The sequence below is a fragment of the Lithobates pipiens genome, unplaced genomic scaffold (assembly GCF_037356315.1).
Source record: "Lithobates pipiens isolate NorthernLeopardFrog02 unplaced genomic scaffold, aLitPip1_a1.2 Scaffold_13, whole genome shotgun sequence".
Taxonomy (NCBI): Eukaryota; Metazoa; Chordata; class Amphibia; order Anura; family Ranidae; genus Lithobates; species Lithobates pipiens.
In genome coordinates, this window is record NW_027507718.1 from 110,289,244 (window position 1) to 110,313,607 (window position 24,364).

Sequence of the window (24,364 nt, forward strand, 5' to 3'; positions counted from 1 at the left end):
ACTGAGATCTTGATTTATTAGGATGTTAACCTCTTTCCATAAATAGGTTCTAGGAAACATCTTAAAAACACATACAGACCTGGATATAGTAGAGACTTCAGTTAACCTCCCTATGGTAACAATGTGTTAATAGAAAGTAAACTATGGAATACTATGCTGAATGGGAACTTGGTTAATAGCTTGCCTGCCTTAGTTAATGCATAGCAGTTCACATCTCTATCTATGCCACTAAGTGAGAGTAGAGAGATCCACATATCCGAGAAGGATACTTTTCATACTTTCATTTGGAGCAGGGCTTACTAAACGTTAATTGTTTAATTTTTGTTTTTTCAAGTTCAAAGTTATTGGTGTCTTCAAAGACATCATGTTTATACAGGCTGTGACCTGTCCAGGATCACATCTTAGGTTTATAGTTTACTACTTTATAACCTGTTGGGCATGTCCAGATAAGCCGATGCTCACTACCCCCTAAAGTGTTGCTTGTTGGGAGAATTAATCCCATAGGGAACGCTAATTTAAATACCTTGGGATCCTTTTGGATTCCTGGGAGATTACAATACCTCTCAATTATCTCTCTCTTCCTCTTTTCCTACCTACTCTCTTACCTTCCTGTTCTTTCTTATTGCCAGATAGTAAAAAGGTATATATAATTTTTGTATAACACACCGTGTATTCTAACAATATAATTTTTAGCTCTACTTTCAGATATCAGTTCACCATCTCTCTCTGACTCCGCACCATGGCTTACGCTTCCCTGGGCCACAACCCCACGGTGATCTCTCATAACACCAAAGGCCTAAACATTACTGAAAAGCGCACCAATCTCCTAAAAGAACTTAAAAAAGGTAGGCCTCGCTTTGTCTTCTTACAAGAGACTCATTTTAAAACTCAACAAGTCTCCAGACTCACTGATGCATTCTTCACACAGGCACAGCATGCAACCAATGACTTAGCCAAATCCAAAGGAGTGTCCATATTTATCAGTAGGGATGCTTCCTTTGAACTCACAGACAAACTAACCGACCCAAGTGCAAAGGCACCTCTGTTACATTAGCTAATGTATACTTCCCTAATACATCTCACCTGACCTTTTGCATTCATATGATCGACGAACTTAAAGGCTTTAGCTCAAGTTGCTTGATATTGGGGGTGACTTTAATTTGCCACTAAACCCTCTCACGGACACGTCTACAGGCAAAACATACCTCACATACAAAATCCTCAAAAGGCTTAAAATGTCACTAAATTCCCTCCAACTCATAGATACCTGGTGTTTTCTCCACCCACAAGATAGGGATGTTACTTTCTATTCCACACCATATGGCCGTTACTACAGGATAGACTACATTTTCGTTACGCAAAGAGACCTCGACATGATCTCTGGGCTCACATAGTGATTCACATCATCTTAGATCATTCCCCAATCTCCTTGACCTTAGACCCGACGGTGCCACCCACCAAATCTGACACTTGGAGGCTAAACTCATCACTGTTAACCGATCCCATACTTCTACACCAAATAACCACTTCACTCAAGGACTACTTTGAGCTCAACACCATGCCATTCTGGGAAGCCCAGGGGTGAACTTATTAAAATGGGAGCCCGTAAAAAAAAAAAAGAACATGAAATTAAGCACATGACTGAGAAAATTAACTCAGTAGAAACAAAGCACAAACAATCCCTGTCTGAACAATCGGTTCTAGAGCTTTTGAAAACCAGAAAGGCCCTTCAAGAAACATTTGAAGCAAGGACTAAACGCTTCCCATTTTAAAAAATATATATATATTATGAACATGGAGACAAAACAGGTAGATTTTTTGCAAAAGCCTTATGAACCATCCAGGGCTGGATGGCTTTACAGCCATCTATTACAAAACCTTCCTCACTACCCTGCTCAAGCGGCTGCTGAAAGCCCTGAATTCCATGTCAAAACCCAGGGAGATTCCCCCAGCCTTTCTCTCAGCCATATAACAGTCCTTCCCAAGCCAAATAAGGACCCATCGGACTGCGCCAGCTACAGGCCAATATCTTTATCCTTACTCAATTTGGATGTAAAACTTATGTCGAAAATCATTGCCAAAAGGCCGAGATCCTTGCTCCACACCTTGATAGGCCCTGAGCAGGCTGGATTCATGTCAGGCAGAGAAACAAGGGACAATGTTATTAAAGCACTCAACTTAATATACGCAGCCAGGCCTAGTGTCATTGGGGGGCCTTCTGTCTACCGACGCAGAGAAGGCCTTCGACTGAGTAGCCTGGGACTTCATGCTGGAAACATGCAGGTTCATTGGCTTGGGAAACCACATGATGGCTTGGATTTCCTCCTTGTATAGAAACCCTACTGTGCAGCTTAAGATTACTGGCTCTTTGTCAAATACAGTTGTAGTGATATAGTATAAATATAGTGGCGTTGGGTAGATGATTAATTCGTTATTATAAGTAGTCTTCCGCAGCAACCCAATTCTTCCAGAGAGATGCACTTTATTGACTTCCAATACAGAACAAAGTCTTGCAACAGATGACCCAATCCAACAGAGTAAATCTTATCAATATAGTAAATATTCAGATCCCCATATTTCCTCAGACCTTGGTGCCTTCACGACCACACACACACCCAGACAAGACTGCCTGAATGCCAGCTTGAATGTCCTCTCAAGTACTGGTCTGACACGGGGGGGGGGGGGGGTTCTGCTAGGTCAACCAAATGTTTCCCATGAATACCTCCGTCCAATCTTATTACCATCAATAAATACTTCTTCTATGGTCCTACATCTTCCTTAAGTTAAAACAATGTATCCATTGAAATGTTCAATTAGCTTAACAGGCCATACCTCACACACCCAGGTAGACTTGCATAAGATTAACACATCAAAGGGTCTTCAGCTGTCCCTTTGATATGTTAAAATGCAGTTGGCTTGGACAACTCAACTGAATTTCTGGTCATTATGGTACTTTAATACAATATCCTACATGAATTGGCCAACATATTACAACAACAGTCAAAATTAACAATGGAACGAGACAGGGTGTCCCCTCTTGCCCCTTTTATTTATCCTAACACTCAAACCTTTTATCAGATGAATTGTAGCAGAGAGCTCAATAAAAGGGTTTAATGTGGAAAAAAGGGAATATGAAGTAGCGGCTTATGCAGATGACCTACTATTCTTCATAACAAACCCACATACCTCACTAGCCTCCCTACTGAAGGAATTCTCCCTGTTTGGCTTTGTCTCCAATTTTAAAATTAATTTTACCAAATCGGAAGCAATGAACATCTCTATTCACATAGATACCATCAATTCAATAAAATCCATCTGTCCCTTTAAGTGGGTGGACTCAGCTCTTAAATATCTAGGGATCTGGCTGACCCTCACACTACACCAAGTATACGAATGCAATTGTGTACCCTTACTGAAAACGATCAGCACTGATCTCCAAGTTTGGCACCCAAGGCATTTCTCCTGGTTCGGGAGGGCGGCAATATGTAAGATGATTATACTACCAAGAGTCCTCTACTTACTCAGGAACATACCAATAAAGATCCCCCAGACCTTTTTTAAAGCCCTTCAACCCACATTACATTTATTTGGGCCCGCAAACATCCTATAGTAAGGTTTTCCCTACTAACCCCAACTAATGAAAAAGGGGGGATGAGCATCCCTGACTACAAACACTACTACTTTGCCTCTCATATCAACAGGATTATAGACTAACATTGCCACTACAAACTCAAAGACTGGGTGGAGATGGAGAAGCAACGTGCCCTACACCCATACAGTTCTCGCCCTGGATCCCCTGGACGAGTGCTCCAGCAGCTTTGAAATTACATCCCCTCAAAGGTACCACTTTGACAATTTTTCATAAATTAACTATACTTCACAACTTTTCCTCGCATTTAAGCCCATTAACTCCCTTACACAACATCCTTCGCCTACCGAATACACACAAACCATTTCTGGCTACACACTGTTTTGACAATAACCAGTTCAAAGACCTCACAGACATAAAAGTGGATAATAACATACTTGACCTACCACTATGGACATATTTTCAAATCCATAGCTATCTTAACCATGTCCCCAAAAAGACTGATTTTAGTAGACAATTGACTGAATTGGAGACAATATGCATTTTCAAAAGCAACTTCACTCACATATAGATGGATTCAGGAAGGCGGTGGCTCCAGGGAGAGCAGGCTCAGAGAGCAATGGTCAAAAGAACTAGGAATCTCCCTCACAGATAAACAGTGGCAAAAGCCTGTATATTTGCTCATGAATGCTCTCTAAGTACCAGAATGGCATACAAGCTGCTCACACATTGGTATGCCACACCTGTGAAATTACACTTGTGGTTTCCACAGACCCCGGACACATGTTGGCATTGTCATATTGACAGAGGTTCTTTATTGCATATCTGCAGCTGCAGCCTTTTTGGACAGAGGTAAGGAAACTAGTGCTCCAGATCACAGAAACAAAGCTAAAGCTTGATGCAATGTGTTGCCTTCTCCATGTCATGGATTTCACCATTAAAAAATATAAATCATTCCCTCTCCATACACCTTTTGAATGCAGCCAAAGGACTTATCCCACTTTTCTGGAAATCTTCTCGAGTTCCAACTATTCAGGAATGGCTATACAAAATATCAGAGATCTGTGAGATGGAGGAGACAATAGCTCAGTCGAGTGACAACGTTGACCGCTTCCACAAGACCCTGGTACATTTTCAACTATTCTCAGGCATATTTAGATCTCACAAGTACGCATTAAAGTTAATATTAATAATAAGTTCTCTATAATTTCTTACAATCTCAGCTGTACACAAGACTGCATATCTGGATATGCTTACTCCAGAACCTGTTATACAATATAACCTTTTGAATTACCTAAACTACGATTCATTATATACCTTAACTTACCAACCACTCTACACTACTTCCCTTACTACTACCTACTTTCCCCAGATTTAGATTCCTCCTTCTTTTTGCAGTTTTCTATGCTACTGGAATTTACTACTGGTCAGATTTTTTGTATGTTATGACCTGGAGTACCAAACTTCACATTTCAGATATATTGGGTACATACACCCTTTTAAGATACTCTTAAGGTTTAATATATATCAACACAAGTCATCTAGAAAACGTTATTCTATAATACTTTATTATCAATGTCAACCAAAATCTGATTACTTTTGTTCATTACTTTTTGGAGCTGCGACTACATTTCTGTATTTCTTTATTTTTCAATAAACTTTGATGTTAAAAAAAAAATAATAAAATGGAATGACAAAGGGAAAAAGTATTGAATACGCTAAAACTGAAATGTATTTAATACTTGGTACAAAATCCTTTGTTGGTAATGGCAGCTTCAGGATACCTCTTGTATGGAGATGCTAGTCAAATCCATTGCTCTTCCACCCAAAAGTCTTTAAATCTTGAAGGTTCCTTGGGCCTCTTTTATGAATGCTGATCTTGAGTTCTTTCCATAAATTTTCTATTGGATTCAAGTCAGGTGATTAGGCTGGGCCATTCTAGCAGCTTTATTTTCTATCTTTGAAACCAATTAAAGGTTTCCTTGGCTTTGTGTTTGGAATCATTGTCTTGCTGAAATGTTCACCCTCATTTCATCTTCATCATCCTGGTAGATGGCAGCATATTTTTATGAAGAATGTCTTGGTACATTTTTCAATTTTTCCATTCATATAGTGAAATACAGGACCTACAACTCCGTCTCATCTCACAGGTTTGCTAATATGACAGAAGTTTGCTTCTTTTAAAATTCAACATCTAAGCAGTCAGACGGAGTTGTAAATCTGTATTTCACTATAGCAACTCACTTTACTGTTATAAATACGTGTAAAATGCTAAACTCTGGTGGGTGTAACATGTCCGCTTTTCCCCTTCTTAGGGTATCCTTACTGTGGACCAATGTAGGGTGTAGCAAGATGGTGGCGACGTAACGTCACTTCCGTAGCAAAGTGCGATGGGTCGCCAAATATATCGTTACACCGGCAATGTTTTTTGTCAGCGGGGAAGCTTGAGAGCTGATGACTCATCAGTTGTTAAGGCTGCCAGAGCCGGCTTCCTGGCCCGGACCTTAACAACCAGCTATTCACTGCACCCAAAGCTTTGCCCAATCAAGGCTTAGAATGTGCTGTGTAGCGCACAGCCAAACACCCTGCAAATTTGGGTGTTCACTGAAAGGGCGAACACGCCATGTTCTGGCTGAATTTTTGCTAGGCTCAAACAGTTCGCCCAACTCTAATGATTGGTAAACTGCAATATTGGTAAACTGCAATATATGACATTTACAGTTTTGTGTGTATTATCACTTTAATGCAGAGATTCAAGCAACACAGTTGCAGTCCTCAAGTATGAGTGGGTAGTTGGCAATTGGCACAGATTGACAGCAGCATCATAAGGCCAAAATGCAGAGATCTTTGAACTGATGATGCAGACCTTTCATTCGACTTCTCATTCAGCATTCATAGGTCATTTTTAATTCATGGAAGCTATAGTACAGCTTCTTTGAATGGTGGAAGGGGTGGAAAGGGCAGACAAAGTCTGCTCCCCCTTATGATTGCATCTTACAGTCTTCTTGGCTCTATTAACCCCCACAGCACCGGAAGATTGCGGCTGCAGGGCTAGGGGATAACACAAAAGTACATTTAACATTTGATTGTAAGTACCATGCCTTGTTCTGATTTAAAAAAAATACTTTGATGAAACTTAGGCTTTAAATAAATATAGGAAACCCCATTATAATAACGCCAGAATAATATATACTGTATATATGTGTGTTAAGACTTAAAGCAGATTGTAAAAAAAAAATATATACCTTGCAACGGGGTCCTCCTGCATGGCAAGGTTTAAATGCTCCTTATTTTTAGGGTATCAGAAGAGGCTGTATTACTTACTATACTCCCCATGCTGGCCATCTGCAGTGCTGTCCTTCTCTCTAGATGTGGGCAGTCCCTTACGTCATCATGTATAATCCAAGGTTAGTAACCCTGCATTGTTCATGGATGAAGTGAGTATGTGACCGTTGCTGAGTGCACCTTAGAAGGCAGCTTTGCTAGGCTGGTTGCATGAATGGAAAAATCCTACTGGTGCCAGGAATAAAGTAAGAAATAGTCTTTATTCCTGTACCCCTAAATGTAATGAGCATTTAATCCTTGCAGTGGAGGCCCACACTGCAAGGGTATTTTTTCCAGCTTGGAGTTCAGTTTTAAAGAGACCCTGTCACCACCACGTAGTTATTAAAACAGGTAAAGGATACCAAAGTACAATCGACTTACTTTATATTTTTTTTCACTTACGTTATTTTTTTTACACTTAGTTTTTACTCCATATACACGAAGGCTATAGCTTCTGCAAACACTGACAATTTCTGGAAGTGTCAGAATGTACAGGCTTCATTTGTTTCACCCCCACCCACAATTTCACAGGTGATCACAGCTGTTTGGCTGAAGTACAGAGGCTATGAATATCGGGAGCAGATTACTGAGACTCCCTATGGTGGGCATGTGTGGGACATATAGCAACAGGCTCAAGGTTTACAGTCTGTTGGGAGCCACCAGTCTCATACACAAGATAAATGCACCCAGCAGCATTTCATCAGTGTTTTGCCCCATATGGAAAAAAAGGTCTTTAGGGCCATTGAACACCATGATTCTGTAGCACAAAAAAAGGATGATGTTTTAAAGTGTTAATAAACCCAGGGTCTTACATTCACTATATCTGGTCTCCCACAGTACACAGAACACAGAACAAAGAGATTTATTGTCTCTTAAACAGAACTGTGGGAGAGAGGGTTAGGGCCAGGATACCCTTAGGTAGATGCAATGTTAACTGGCAGACTCTATAGGTAGATAGCTATAAAGTTGAAGGCCTCCAGCTGGACACCACTTCTGTATAGGCAGGATCACCATCTTCTATGGCAATGATCTTGCAGCTGTTACTAACAGTAAAGGTATTCAACTATCTGCAACACAAACAGTTCTCTGAACCCCACAATCACCTACTGTGGGTCTTTACTCAACAAGCTCCCAGTCTCTCTTCCTAGACTTCAGAATTACTGGATCTCCTGAGCTCTTTCACTGTAGCACTCAATATCTTCCTGAAGCATCAACCCTGCTTCACTGCTGGGCACTCAGAGATGCTCCTCAAGCTTCACCCCCACTGACATGTTAGGTCCCTGGCTTGGCACTCTACAAGCGTCACCTCTGCTTTCCCGCAGGGTCCCTGACTTGGCACTTGCTCATGTTTTCCCACTTCTTCACCGTCCCCAATTGGCGAGAAGTCTATTCTGGTACTGGCCTCAGCTCACTCACTGTGGTCTCTTGTAGCAAGGTGGATGGTCCCTTTGTGGCGACAGCTTCCTCTCTGCCTTCGACCACGACGGGTTCCCCAGCCGGTAGAACAGTTACTTCTGGTTGGATTACAAGCCCGCAATCCCAACCCTGCACTACTTATGGATAGGCTCTCAGATAGCCTAGCATGAATGAATGAATGAATGAAATACTTGTATAGCGCACAATGCGAACTGAATCGCCTCCAGATATCCCTGGATTAGGCCTTAGGTTTTTGGCCCAGCAGCCCGGGGCAATATGACGCACGTCCACCCAAACAGCCATCCAGGTAGCACAGAACACAGATGACCTGACTCCACCCAAATAAATAGGTTCTCCCAGCAGGCCAAGGGACCCATGAAAATCTGTGCCCATTGGCCATACCCCATTCATTCCTAATCTGTCCTTGCAGTGTCCTTGTCTTATCTAAGGTCACCAGATACCCGGCCATCTAGTGACAGAAGAGAGAAGTGCAGCAATTCCAGAATTAGGGTGAAATCAATTGACCTAACAATTGGCCAAGGCAACTATCACTTGTTTAAAAAAGATGCATGATTAAAAATCAAACACTAACAGCGCTACTTATAATAATCACTGCTAATATGTCAAACAATTGATCCAGTGATTAGTACCTAATATCACTTTATCTTATTCCAAGATTAAAGAAAATAAAAAACAAATAGTGCACAATTATTATGTGCCCCTCTATATGAAGTGATGCACACCCATTCTATTCACCATAAAATATTGGCTTAAAATGTCTAGAAGCGTTCAATGGCAATGTCCATATATATAAAGGAAATATGCTGAAGAGATGTGCTGAGTGTTCAGTTCACCAAAGAAATGTAGAGGTAGCAAATCTGATCTCCTACACGGTCACCATTTTCACCTTGTGCACTCCCCAGTGGATGGCTGCTTACCAAAGGTTATATGCAATCAGGCTTTACTGTGGGTCTCTTTAAATCATTTCTATCCAACCTCTCTCTCCTCTCAATACGGAAAAATGCTCATCATAAGGAAAAGGTTATATGTAATCAGGCTTTACTGTGGGTCTCTTTAAATCGTTTCCATCCAACCTCTCTCTCCTCTCAATACAGACAAATGCTCATCACAAGGCAACCACATGCAAGGATACAAGTAAAGGCTCATATAGTGTTATACCCTTTATTTGTAATATTCAATCCACCACATAAAAGTTGCGCTTACATAAAACAGTATAAAAAACAGCATCAGCGTGTCAGACAAATACAGTCCAGTGGCTAACCTCACCGCCGCTTGGCGTTTTGATCTGCTCGATCTCCGCGATGAGTCCCGGGAGGCCCTGGCTGTGACTGACTGCACTAAATTTAATAGCAACCCTCCCCAAACATCAGGGTTCTACAAGTATTATAGCAGAAAGTAAAAAATATATATTTTTTTCAAAATTGTCGGTATTTTTTTGTTTATAGCGCAAAAAATAAGAACCGCAGAGGTGATCAATTACCACCAAAAGAAAGCTCTATTTGTGGGAAAAAGGACATCAATGTTGTTTGGGTACAATGTCGCACGACCGCACAATTGTCAACTAAAATGACCTGGTCATTAAGAGGGTAAAACCTTTCCGGGGCTGAAGTGGTTAAGGAAAAAAAGAGACTCTGGGGTTGATTTACTAAGGGTAAACTAGGCTGTGCACTTTGCAGGGGCAGTTGCTCCAGAGCTTAGTAAATTAGGTAAAGCTTCACTTTGCAAAGAATACCCAATCATGTTCAAGGTAAATAAATAAAAACTGCTTTTTTGCTTGAACATGTTTGGATGAAAGTCAGCAGAGCCTCTGCTCATTTACTAAGCCATGGAGCAACTGCTCTTGCAGAGTGCAACTGCACTTTGAAAAGTGAAAAGTCTCTTTAATCTTACAACATCGGCTGGATCAGTAGAGAACGATTGGAGTATGACTAAGCATAAGCCGCTCACTCTCCACGTGTCAAACTACTAATCTTTTCACATGGATATCTTATTATTAAATTTCCAAAGCTATCTTACAAAAAGCAAAAGCTTTATTATGATCATTATTCCACAGAATCAAACAAAACAATTCAGCTGATTAATAATATTTAAATGTGCTCTCATTATGCACCCACGGTTAATTAGGTTTCTCAATCCCTTCCAACCAAGAACTTTAATCAGACTGCATAAGGTTGCTTTAGGAAAGAGAAAGAGTACACCTGCGATAAAACCATTATTACATGCACAGCTTCAAGTTGATGCAAGATTTGATTTTAAATTAATGGCATTTCAACGAAAACAAAACTTGTCATAACTAATCAAATGAACCACAAGTATTAAGAAATTGTGTTGGCCAGTGATTAATGTGTATCTTTGAATGCCAGAGAACACAAAGCCATTTTTTTCAGATGTAATTTGCTCCTTGAATAAAAAGCTACAATATCCTATAAATCTGGCATACACCCTGTGGTTGGGTTGGCAGGAAGCAAGGGAATATTCTGTTCTGAAATGTGGTAAACATGATCAGACATTCTAATTGCTAATACAATCTGCCGCCCCACAGCTGATACATGTATAGGTATTCAGCACACTATTATAAATTTCAATGCCACTGAGCATCACTGTGTCATCAGCATTGAAAAGCAATGTGTATATTTTCTATTCAGTATTCAAATTCATGAAACATATCACTATCAACATCCAAAGGAATGTCACTCAAGGTTATGGAGAAATGACATGAAGGTTTTAAAAGCTGTTTTTACTGTCAGAATAATTTCTTGTTTTCTTTCATGATTTTGAATACTTATACCTAGGTGTCAGTTTTGTTTCTGAACATGAGCCTAACTATGTGGAAAAAAAAAATCTTTAAGAAGAATATACAATTTAGGCAGTCCGAAAATAATGTCCTTGCGTTATATACTACTCTGAAAATTATTTTATTGCTTGCTTATTACAAGCTACAATCGACCCAAAGGATTTTTGAGTTGTTTTAAGTATTATTAGTGATGTAAAATGGTAGGCCATGTATGCATGACAGCTTTATGTAGAAAGAAATGAACTTTTAAAAATCAATTCTGACATTGGCTCAAATAGATATACACTGGCTCATTAACGTCTATTGACAGCAATCAGTTTTGCCTATAAATTACAATCAGAACCCATTGCAAACTGTTCTGTACTGTACTTGTGATAGCCCCATCTTACTGCAGCCTAGTATTGAAAATGAAGATCAGCAGACAGATATTTTGTTTGTTGAATAAACATGAGTCTCTTTGACAAGTACTTGACAAAGGAGTGCAGTCTGCACCCAGAGGCGCCTCTTTTTCTTTTATGTTTTCCATCCTTTGGGCTCCTTCTGCTAATTTCTTGTTAGTAGAAGTTTGGTGAGTGTTGATTCGCGTTTTTCATTTCATGCTTTTCAGTTTGCGCTTTTCATTTTGTGCTTTTCAGTTTGTTTCTGAACAGCCGTTTGTCAACCAGACATGTTGCAGAATCAGAGGAGATAATGTGTTATTTATTATTTGCCTTGGAGTTATTGCTTTGAGCCAAGTCTAGTCCAGGAACAAGAGGAGGAGGAGTTCTTGGACCAAAAATTGGTTGTTTTATTAATTATGACCAATTATGTCATATGCCTTTGCTGCAGGAGCTCCAGGAGAATAATCCAGATCATTTTCGGAATTATCTCCGGACGACAGACTCCTGCTTTCACCAACTCTTGGCATTGTTAACTCCCTATAGAAGAAGAAGCAGGACACATGCATGAGGCTTCTATTGTATTTTTTGGTTGAATAATAATGATTTCATTTGGTATATTTTCTATATTTTTGGATGCATAGAATGCACTTTTTGGTTAAATTCTATTGGCAGATAGCATGTCTAATTGTATTTGTTTTCTTTTTTTAATGCATAATAAAACAAATGTGGAGAATAATACTTGGCTATGTGTTTTACTTCAAATGACAGTTTGGGAGTAGGCAGTTACATTTAAAAAAAATATATAATGTAAAATTGACAAAGGACACCAACATAGTTCTATCTTTGATGTTAAAAACTACGGGATAATGGTGTTGTGGTAGCTTGCCCAAATAAATAAAAAAAAAGCATAATAATATTAGTCTTAATATCACTAGAAAAAAAAGCCTTTGTTTGCAATAACTCCGTCAGTATCACCAGCAAAGCAACTTCATTATTATCCCATTAAAGAAGAAGAGAATTGTAATTTGCTATGTTACGAATGTTAATTCTCCATTATGAATGCTAGTTTACAAGACCAAAGGCTTCTGGCTCGTCCTTGCTTCTGAGCATGCGTGTTTGTACTTGGGACTTGTGTACACACGTTCGGAAAATCCGACAACAGACATTTGTCTGCAGAAAATTTTAAAATCTGCTATCCAACATTTGTCCATGGAAAATCCAACAACAATTGTCCGATTGAGCATACAAACGGTCGGATTTCCCACCAACAGCCTGACATCACCCATTTCCTGACGGAAAATCCGATTGTGTGTACGAGACTTAAGTGATGTGAGTTTGTGATTAACAAATGCATGCTCAAGGTCTTTGATCAAGGGGTTAGGTTAGATTGAGAAGCGTCCTCAAAGGGTAACAAAGGATGCTATTGATTTTGTGTAGAAAAAGGAGTTCTAAATGTGACAAGTGAAATTGAATGTCCTTATTACTGTTGCAATTGTCTCTTTTAGAAGTGATGGGGGTATGTTTGGTTTCCAGACAATGGATTTGTGTGGTGAGTTTAGTAGCTGTTGAGAAACTCACTTGTTTAGAATTGTTAACAGAATAAGATTTGAAGGCCTAAAAGGCATTCTATAACTAAACCTATAGGGCTGTCATTTGGTTGTCTGTTTACATTTGCATTTTAAAATGAATGAAGTTTTCACTAGTCGCTGTTTCATATGCTTCCAACAATGTCACAGGGAAGAGACATTTAGGTTAACAAACCAGTTTGGAGTGTGCATAGACTGCTGGAAAAAAAAATCAAATCTGCCCATCAATTTTAATGTAACCAGTGGGCAGTAGGATGGACAAGGATATAAGGGGTGGAGGCTGAGAGGGCATTTGGGGTTCTCTGCATGGAAACTCTGCTGGGGAAAAGTGTCCTTTTGGCACCTTGTGAATCAGGGTGGCCTTGTACTGGTATGGCTCTCAGGTGAGGGACATATTTCACACTGCCTTTAGGCTGGGTTCACACTAAACACAGATGTGGCTGACAGCAGGGGTCCAATACGTCCCTGTTCTCCATTTCAGGGACAAATCAGGCCTGAATTTTTGCCTCAATTCGGACCTGAAATCTCCTCAGTGATTCATTGTAGGGTATCTAGTGTGTCTGGTTGGGAAAGGAGGGAGCCATTCAGTGACCATGGACGTGGGTGTGGTTTGGGAATAGAGATTTCAGGGTTGACAGAATTGGGTTCTGACTATTATAGACTTGTGCACAACAGAAAATTTAGTTTAGTTTCGGTTCGTTGTCATTCGTAAAATACATCATTTCGCTCTGTTATATTCGTTATATTACGTTAATACATTTTCGGATAATTCGTTATTATTCATAGAGTGTTGAATTCATTCGTTCGTATTCGTTGAAATTCGCTATTTATGTATGTATAGACATTTGTGATAATGATTCGTAGTTTGGAAAGTCGTTTGTTTATTGAATCTTTTAACATACACAATGACAAGGTCTCTTCTCCTCGGCTCAAATACAATACAACACCCTTCTAACTCAGTTCTCAGGAATGCACTTTTGCCAGTAATCCATCCTCCGGCACAAAATTATATAGCTGATTGGACTATAAGATTTACTTTGAGCTGACCTTTTGTTTCATTAGATCTTTAAAGAATTACCGAATCATGTCGAATTCATTCAAATTCATTTGTTATATTTCTTTCGTATTCGTTGTAATTCGTTATTTTTTTATTCGGACATTCGGATGCATCCGAATGTTCGAAAGATGCAAAATTCGTCCGAATTTCGATTAGTTACAAAACTAATTGCACAAGCCTAGACTATTATTATAATGAGGATTGAGTTGATAGGATCACAGGAATTTGTACATAATTCATAAATATATAGTTGATCCTGATAAATGTGTTATGCAGTATAGTATGTATAGTCTCATAGAAGGGTGTTTTGTTATCATCAGATGTTTAACAGGTTATTGCTTTGGAGAAGTATAAAAAAAAATCAACTATGCTCTTTTCTATGGGGTTAAGAGAATGGGGAGGAGCTATCTAGTTTTGGGTTTAGAATCAACTTTAAGTCCCCAGGAGTAATCCTTTTACAGGAGTCTCAATAAAATTTAGTAGATGTGGAAACAATGTGTGTCTTGTTTGGGGAACAATGGGAGATGACTGCAACCTCTTGGTTTTGTAGTAGGCCTTTTAGCAACAAATAGCTTTCTTAGAGCGGTTGTATATCGCTGGATGTTTTTTTGTTCCCTGCAAGGTAAAGTCATAATGTGCTAGTTTGCATCGCATACTAGTACATTATGTGACACTTACCTTAAAACAAAGCACCAACACGGAGTAGCTTCGTTTTAAGGTAAGTGTCACAGCGCTGGAACAGCTTCGTTTTAAGGTAAGTTTCACAGTGTCGCAGCCGCTTTCATTTTCACCCATCTTGCTTCCTAGTTTGCGGGCACCAGCTCTGTGACTGTCCGGAGCCGTGATTAAGGCATCCCCACACATGCATGCGACACCGTTCACGGTACAGGGCTTGGAAGGGTATTCCTTCAGAGCGCATGCATCAGTAATGGCATTGTAAATTTCTCCTAAACGGTTTAAGAGATATTTACACTACCTATAGGTAAGCCTTATTATAGGCTTACCTATAGGTAAATGTCAGCAAAGGAAGTTTACTTCCTCTTTAACTGCCTCTCATTCAGCCCATGCACAAACATACACAGCTGGTCGGGAGCTTTAACTATGCGGGTGAAAATTACATGTATGTCCTCCGCATTGCCAGCTTGTGCATGGCTCCGAGAGCATGCATCGGTTTGCCAAGTGAATAATGTGTCTTCCGGACACAGCTGATCAGATGACCAGGTATAGGACCAATGAGATTTGATCTGCACCATGTTATTGCTGTGTCCAGAGATCATCTGTGAGATGATAGAAAATGATTACAGTGGTACAGTGAGTAATATCAGTCTGTCACACAGGATTTACACACACAAAACACAGTGAAACCAGCATAGTGTCTCTGATTGCTAGCCCACCAGTGTCTAGTGTGACTAGTGCAGCAAGCCACTTTTCATACCTGTTTCAACATCACCAGAGCTACCAGGAACAGTGCACCTTATTGCTAGCGACACTAGTCAGTGACATCATACCAGGTATTGTACAACATAGAAAGGGACAATTGGCATAGCAAAAGCACTGTGCTATATCTTGTGCCTTAACCACTTAAGGACTGCCTCACGCAGATGTACGTCAGCAGAATGGCACGGCTGGGCACAAGCACATACTTGTACGATGCTCTTTAAGTGCCCAGCCGTGGGTCGGGAGCGCGCCCGCGGCAGGGCGCTCCCGACCCAGTCCTGACCTCTGTGACCGTGGCCGCGGGACCAGCGAACCCAATCGCCGTTGGTGTCCCGCGATCGGGTCACAGAGCTGAAGAACGAGGAGAGGTCTGTTTAAACAAACCTCTCCCTGTGCTTCCTACTGTGGCTGTCACCGATCGTCTGTTCCCTGATATAGGGAAAGACGATCAGTTATGCCACATGCCAGGCCATGCCCCCTACAATAAAAAAAAACATAACGTCATATATAACCCCTTCACTGTCCCCTAGTGGTTAACGCCTTCACTGTCAGTGTCATTTACACAGGAATCAGTGCATTTAAATAGCACTGATTGCTGTATAAATGCCAATGGTCCCAAAAATGTGTCAAAAATGTCTGATGTCTCTGCCATAATGTTGCAGTCACAATAAAAATCACTGATCGCCGCCATTACTAGTAAAAAAAAAATATTAAAAATGCTATAAAACTATCCCTTTTTTTGTAAACGCTATAACTTTTGCACAAACCAATCAATAAGAGCTAATTGCGATTTTTTTTTACCAAAAATATGTAGAAGAATATGTATCGGCCTAAACTGAGGAAAAAAACTTTTTTTATATATTTTTGGGGGATATTTATTAATTATTTATAGCAAAAAGTAAAAAATATTGCATTTTTTTTTCAAAATTGTCGCTCTATTTTTGTTTATAGCGCAAAAAATAAAAACCGCAGAGGTGATGAAATACCACCAAAAGAAAGCTCTATTTGTGGGAAAAAAAGGACGCCAATTTTGTTTGGGAGCCACGTTGCACGACCACGCAATTGTCAGTTAAAACGACGCAGCGCCAAATTGTAAAAAGGAGCTTGGTCCTTTGGCTGCAAATTGGTCCAGGGCTTAAGTGATTAGAGGAACAGGAGCATTTCTTTTTTTTAGGGTTACAACCACTTTAAGGGTCAAGGATTTGTTTGAGGAAGATAAATAGAAGACTCCTGCAGCGTGATATGGTTTCATGTTCTGTTTTTTTTGTTTGTTTTGTTTTTACTTTTCCTTTGAAATAGTGAAATACTGTGGATAATTTCAGTGGGAAATTAAGTACTTGCAAATTTAAAGACAGTACAGTACATTAACAGATATTTAAGGTTAAGGTCAGCGGACGTTGCTTGTTTAATATTGTAATGCACTGAATCAAAACATTCTTCCTCAATAAAGTTTAAAAGACTAAATTGATCATGTGTGATTTTTTTTATGTGTGTGCAGTGTCTGCCTTTCTGATGATATCTTAATAAACCCTTATAGCTAAGGTGTGAAAAAGTGAAATGTGAAAGTTTATAAAGGATGCTTACCTAATTACAATTTCCAAACTTAAAACCTAGCCCTATCCATAATGCTAAATCTAGTCCTATACTCACCCTAACCCTTCTTCTTGCTCTGTGTTGGCTATACTTGGGCAATTGTCCAACAATGTCAACCTCTTTTATCCTATTTAATGGGCAAAAGTATTTCTGTCCCAAGTGAAGGAGCCTCTCCAACCCAGTCTGCAGGAGTCCCAGTCCATATTCCCTCTGACCATTAACCAGTACAATATTAAAGGAGAAGTGCAGCAAAGCTTATTTGGCTGTACTTCTCCTATGGATCACAGGAGTGCAGTTTGTTTCTGCACTACTGTGACCCGCTTTCAGCAGAGAGTGATCTGAAGTCTGCTCTCTGCTGACAACACAGAAGTCGGTCCAGACTTTGAATAATCACGACCACAAATTCTGGAATTGCCAGATCATTGGATCGACCTGCTGAGAGCCTGAGCCGGTCACCCCTGCCCCTCCACATCCCAGTGCTCCAGTGAATGAGGAGGGGACAGAGCAGAGAGCTGTGACTGACAGTCTGCAGCTCTCTGGTCACAGAGCTGGGAGAACAATTTGATCGGCGGTGTTGGATCGCTCAGCTCTCAGTGTAGATGCGCCAGGGGACAGATGCAGCATCAGACTACTGGAACATTGTATGATTTTGTCTCATAGACTGTTGTAGGTTGTTGCCGGCCAGTCTGAGATGGGGTGGGATCACTGTTTATGTTATGTGTGTCTCTCCCATTGTGTGCCTCCTAGGTGTGCATTCCCATTAGTAATTGAGTTAACTGAGTCACTTATTGTTTCACATGCAATATAATGAATGTTTGCTTTTGGGTTTAATACCACTTTAAAGCGGTTGTATACTGAAATGTTTACCTACAAGTAAGCCTATAATAAGACTTACCTGTAGGTAAAATGAATATCTCCTAAACCTGTACGGTTTAGGAGATATTTCCTATGCATGCAGCCGCTGACGTCAGCAGGCGCATGCACTCTGAATGCCCCAGCAGTCGGTTCGGTAGCGTTGCCGAACCTTGCGGGGAAGAAAATTCCTGCGTGCGTGTGCAGGAGTGACATCATCGTGGCTCCGGCCACTCACAACGCCGGAGCCGCGAACCCGGAAGACACGCAGAGGGCAAGATGTCAGCTCCCTCGGTGTGGACCGGGCACCGACCGGGCGCGCTGCATACTAGCTCATTACACCTTTGCCTTGCAGGGTTTTTTTTTTGTATGTGCGGGTTTACTACCATACGCCTCAACCCATAGAAATAAAAGGAAACATTGGCCACACAACGGGCATAAGGCGGTCGGCCGTCACTAGTTTCACAAATGAAATAGCCAATTATTTGAATTATTTGGCTACAATATCTGTGCTGGAGAAATTCTTTCAACAGATATCACTGTCAGGATTCATCAGAATAGGTAGTAAAGATACTTTATCGGCCTACTTTGAAGAGATCATTTGTTTTTCCATTATTTTTTGCCCCAGTCTGGGTGAAAGAGAAACTTCACCCACGTGTTTTTCCCCTTTTTATGTTTACTTTGGGTCATTCACAAAAAATAACATACAACGATAAATCCAGCAGTATTCTGTAAGGATGCATAGCTCCACTGCTGTTCACCTAGTGCCAAACCACCATCTTCTTTTCTGATGTCATCAGGAGCCACCTGTCTCCTGTTCGTCCTTGCAGCTGGACCTCTGATGAAATGCATGTACCACAAGATATAATCAGGGAGGCGACTACAAGAACCAGGAAATGTAACACAGCGCACCTCAGCCTTTCCTGTTCAGCTTCCTCAGCACACAATAAGCACAGATGCATTTCATCCTGACCTGCTATCATCCTGGGCACCTCATGAGCAAAATCAGGCACGAAAAACCCTTTCCATCTCCTCCATCTGATCTATGGCCTCACCATGGGACATTATTATCCATTTCCATTGCAATGATAGCAAAGAGACTTTGTTATCCTCAACTTGCAACACATCTGCGCTGCATTTTAAAGGGTAAAAGATTGAAATCTACAGTGACCTTTCTCCTAAAATCCTGGGCAAACAATATAATCTGAGGCCTACCACTTCGCACCTCCAGCATCATCAAGCACCTACTCCTTGGGGTTTTCCCTTTAGGCTCATTGCTACTGCGACCCACAGGAAAATAAATCATTCCTTAAATATCTGGCCTTGCTGCCTCTTCTAGAAGAAGCTTTGATCTTGCCAACTACAACACCACGTGTTTCAATGACACCCAACAAAATCTGAAACCTGACAAAGTTCAAGGAAAATAAACTGTTACCACAATGTTCTGTTCCAACTGGACTCCACACCTGATATAACCTGGTAAAGCGGGTATAACCCGGAGGGAGGGACAGTCGGTCTATGTGCTATTGTGAGCCTTTTTATACCATAATAAAAACGGTGCATGTATCTCTTTATTTTTTATTAATACAATTTCTGGGTTACACTATAAAGACTTCTCCCTTATTTTTAAGAGTTTTGTCAAGCCGTTAAAGGGGAAGCAGCAAAGAAGGTGGAAAAGTGGCAAAAAGGAGGAATCCTAAGGATGCTGGTTGTTAATTAAGACTGTTTTTAAAACTCTGTCTTAAAATGCTGAGGTTCACCCTTGGAGGTGAGGGCACACCTGGAGAGCACGATGGTGGTGGAAGTGGTGAATGGAATAAAGATCTCACTGAGATTTTGAAGGCCACAGGGAAAATTTTGACTTTTTATACTTGCACTTTATATATGAGAGTGTCAGTCAATATGTATATTTTATTGCACTAATTGTGTTTCTTCACCTGAAAACACACTATATTACCAAAAGTATTGGGACACCTGCCCTTACATGCCCATGAAATTTAATGACATCCCAGTCTTAGTCTGTAGGGTTCAATATTGAGTTGGCCCACCCTTTGCAGCTATAAAAGCTTCAACTTCTATCCACAAGGTTTAGGAGTTTGTCTATGGGAATGTTTAACCATTCTTTCAGAAGTGCATTTGTGAGGTCAGGCAGTCATGTGGACAAGAAGGCCTGGCTCGCAGTCTCTGCTCTAATTCATTCCAAAGGTGTTCTATTGGGTTAAGGTCAGGACTCTTTGAAGGCCAGTCAAGTTCCTTGACCGCAAACTCGCTTGCCCATGTCTTTATGGACCTTGTTTGTTCACTGGTGCATAGTCATATTGTAATGGGAAGGGCCATCTCCAAACTGTTCCCACAAAGTTAGGAACATTAAATTGTCTACAATGTCTTGGTATGCTAACGTACTAAGAGTTCCCTTCACTGGAACTAAGAGGACAAGCCCAACCACTGAAAAACAACCCCAAACCACAATCTTCCCTCCACCAAATGATTTGGTGCAGTGCACAAAGCAAAGTCCATAAATACATGGATGACCGAGTTTAGGGTAGAGGAACTTGAAAGAGCAGCAGCTGGGTATTTGGTTAATTCACATTGCTTAACATCCTAAGTGCATGAATAAATAATTATTTCATTATCTGCACATGGTTTAGGAGGATGTTTTTTTTTTCCTTTAAATCAATTAATTTGTATATTGTAAGTTATTTTTTATTACAAAGCACTGCACATTTTTGGTATATTGCTTGTTATATTATGGTAAAAAATGATACATAATCAGTGTTTAGCAGCTTTGTACATATTGCGTTTTATTCATGGAATGTGGGTTTTAAAAGTAGCACGGAAATAATATATAGATTTTTTTATTGTTAAACTCTACTACATCCCATACATTCCAGATTAGCAATGGCACCAGACAAGGATGCCCTCTGTCACCAATAATATTTATCCTACAACAAGATACAGAAATCAGTCGTACCTGTAAAGTAATGTCACAATTTAAGCTCCTCCACAGAGTCTTCGCTCCTTTCTTATCGACCAAGGATTCACAGCAAACTGCCTCCTGTTCACTGTACCATATCCTCTGGCCACCACAAATTCATCACTTTTGGTCCTGCTCTTTCATCCTAATAACCAAGTGATAACCTACATCCACGGAGTAACCAACTGCCAACACCCAAAAGATCCACTTTTCCTTTTGTTTGGGAGTGAAAAAGCCATGACTTTGTCTGTGAGGCACCACATCTATCTTTCACATCTATCAGTCTCGGGAGAGCTTGCAGTGGTTATTTGTCTGTTTATTCGTAGCCCACAGGGTCATTCTCAAAAAATGTATGAGCACCTTGATCTCTAATGTCATAAACATAAAAGAAGACCTGAAATTTTTGTTACAGCGAAAATGGATATGACGCCTCTATCTCCTCTAACCATTTCGACACCAGGTGGAATGCATTCATCAAAGCAACTCTCACGGCTTTGGGAATTTTTTCTCCTGTTGTCATCTTTTTCTTATGTAGTAGGGTATGCTAATGCTCACCAAATCACTATTTAGAAGGAATGAAAGTGAGTGTGTAAGATTGATGTCTCTTTTGTACAAATTTGTTACCATTTTTTTGTTTCTTTCTCAGAGTAATTTAAAGCGGAGGTCCACCCTAAAGTGGACCTTCCGCTCATCGGAATCCTCCCCCCCTCCGGTGCCACAATCGGCACCTTTCAGGGGGGAGGGGGGTGCAGTTACCTGGATAATCCAGGTAACTGTACCCACTTCCGGGACAGCTCTCTGCGGAAAGGGGCGTAACTTACGCCCCTTTCCGCAAGTGCCCGCCCCTTCCCGCAAGTGCCCCGCTGCCTGCTGGGAAACACACAGCTCCCAGAGGCAGCGGGGAGCGTCCTTATTGCGCAGCGCAATTCGCGCATGCGCAGTAGGGAACCGGGAAATGAAGCCGAAAGGCTCCATTTCCTGATTCCCATACCCAAGATGGCGGCGGCAGGACCCGACAGACGACCTAGCGATCGGCTTCGGGTGCCGACATCGCGGGCGCGCTGGACAGGTAAGTGTCACTATTTTAAAAGTCAGCAGCTGCAGTATTTGTAGCTGCTGGCTTTTAAAAAAAAAAAAAAACGCGGAGTCCCGGTGGACTCCCGCTTTAAGCTAAAACATTGCCTAGCACTATAAATGGGGGTTTGTAGGCTGGGATTAAACTAATTTTGAAATGAAATAGGACTTGTTTTCTTTGTACAAGATGTATGTTGTAGTCCATAGGAAACTTGCAGTGCCGCTCTAAGCTAAGACCTGACGGTTGCAGTGAAGGGAGCTGGCGCCAGAACAACATTCAGAGGTGTAAGAACCTTATCAAATAGAAGAAAAGGTTCTTCTCACCAACCCAGTGTATTAGTATGTAGATGAATGTGGCCTTAGCCAACGCCACTCCCTTGGTCTTAGCCCACGTACACACGGTCGGAGATTTTGCCAACCAAATCCATCGGATTTTGCCCGTCGGATTTAGTCCGACGGATTGTGTCCGAAACTGTTGCATACACACGGTCCGGCCAAGTTTGCGAAAAATCCGATCTTTCAGAACGTGATGACGTAATTTCCTTACGATGGGACTACATTCAGGCTAGTAGCCAATAGCTTTGATGTAGGAATTTGATATGAGCATGCGTGGCACTTGGTCCGATGAAAATGCTCTACACATGATCGGATTAGGTCCGTCCGGCCCAGTTGGTCGGGAAATATTTCCAACATGTTGGAAAATTGGGTCGAACGGAGATTCAGACGGCATCAGTCCGATGCATACCACACACAGTCGGATTATCTGACGACACGGTCTGATAAGACACATTCCTACAGATTCTCCGACCGTGTGTACAAGGGCTTAGAGCTTGGTCACACTGAGTGAGCCCCCCGTGAGTGGATCGCATTTAACCAATGTGCCGCCAACGCGAGTAGGTTTGAGTCGGATTGTGATGTGTGTGAATAAAAATGTGTCACGAATCTGTTAGTAAAAAGGCATGAGTAGCGAAACGTTTGCAGGATATGACAAGAACCAATATGGATTGGTGTGCGGGATACAGCCAATGCGAACTGTTGTGCCGCCGACGCAACTAGGTTAGAATTAGACTGTGATGAGTATGCAAATGTGATACGAATTGGTTAGTAGGGAAAAATTACATAAATAATGAAGAGTTTGTAGGGTATGACAGAAACTGATATGAATCAGTGTGCAGGATGCATCCGTTGCAAACTGTTGTGCCGCCTATGCGACTAGGTTTAAATCGTACTGTAGTAAGTATGCAATAAATCCAATACAAATTATAGGAGTGTGGTGCAGCACTGTGCGTGGAGCATTTTTAAATACAAGTAACTCTGGGGTTGCATGTTGGAGTAATAATGGCTGCGTACTGGAGACCTACAAACAATTCGTAAGTTCTGTAGCAGGAACCGAACATACAGAATGGGGAATATAATGAAACTGAAAAAAGATTGAACATGATACGAAAAGGGGTTTTGAATCCTACCTGCGACAGTGAGCAAGACTTAATATAAAAAACCCATGTATAACACCACACTATATTTGGGAAAAACAGACTCACGAACACGAGTGAGCTGGGAAGAGTTGTCCTGGTGACGTAACAAATTGCGCACTGGAACCGACAAGGAGCATGGCTGAGTGGGCTGCTTAAATATCCCGGGCTCCTCCCATAAATTTAGGCCACCATACTGGCCTTCATATATATACATGGCATACACTGTATATTATATATACATTATATATAAATGAACAGTGTGAACCTGTTTCTTTGCTCTTCTCCTTTAAATCAAAATATGTTTTAGTGACTGAAAATACAATTTTTTGCTTCTCAAATCAAAATGTCGTATGTCCTTAAAAGACTTCAGGAACCTGGCAGCACAGCATGTATCTAGAATAAAAATAAAATAACACACACACAAACATACACACAAGCACAGGCATATTTAAAGGAATTGGGTTGAATGTCTCCATGTAAAGATGTCTTCTAAAATGTGATCAATTTAGGTTCAAGGTTGAAAGGATATCCTGCAATATATAAACTGTCTGACCTCTGAGCAGAGAAATGATGACAGCCTTGTGCACAAGCCATGCATGGAAGCAGTTTCCAGTGTGAAAACAGCAAATCTGCCAAAGGCTACAGATTTATAGGCATCCTATTTAATGAGCTGGGAAGTAGCTGAGATCTCTCCTGGGGGAGATAGGTTCTCTAGAAACCTGGTGAGAGGTTATATTTGTTTAGGGCTCTAAAGCCCTAAGGCGCCAGGCTTCTTTTTCACATCACTGTTGA